This window comes from Trichechus manatus, unplaced genomic scaffold, assembly GCF_000243295.1.
Source record: "Trichechus manatus latirostris isolate Lorelei unplaced genomic scaffold, TriManLat1.0 scaffold00180, whole genome shotgun sequence".
NCBI classification, from domain to species: domain Eukaryota; kingdom Metazoa; phylum Chordata; class Mammalia; order Sirenia; family Trichechidae; genus Trichechus; species Trichechus manatus.
The window spans coordinates 2,338,081-2,338,573 of NW_004444116.1; the positions used below are offsets into that span (position 1 = coordinate 2,338,081).

The 493-nt window shown below is 38.9% G+C and overlaps 1 non-coding gene across 1 annotated transcript; it reads right to left on the reverse strand.

Annotated features, from left to right (window-relative positions):
• Window positions 1-420: 420 nt before the first annotated feature.
• TRNAR-CCG (transfer RNA arginine (anticodon CCG)) lies at window positions 421-493 on the reverse strand. Its single transcript has one exon. It is a non-coding gene; the product is annotated as a tRNA-Arg (tRNA).

Sequence of the window (493 nt, forward strand, 5' to 3'; positions counted from 1 at the left end):
GGAGGAAAGGAGTAACCATGAAGAGCCTGGAATTGATGGATAAGATAAGGCATCTATACAAAGTAAAGAGAAAGGAACATAGTGAGAACTTGTGATTCAAAATTGCTTGCAATTAGAGTAAGATTCACTAATATCTTGAAGAAAAGAAATAAACACCCACTGAAACCTTGAAAACTGATTACAAAGAAGTAATAAACTAAGAGGACAGGATGATAATCATTAGTGGGTATCTAGTTTTCTCTCGATTCTTTTTGCGCCTTGGCCAATTTTAGGTTTCCAAAACCTTTTTAATGCTAATTATTAATTTGTGAAAGAAGAAATGTAACTGACATCACACTTCTTTCCCGCAGGAACACCTGCGGAACCAGCCTCTGGAAGTCAAATTAGAAAGTTGCTACTTGTTGTGCAACAAGAAGTTACCGACCACGAAGGGACTCGAACCCTCAATCTTCTGATCCGGAATCAGACGCCTTATCCATTAGGCCACGCGGTC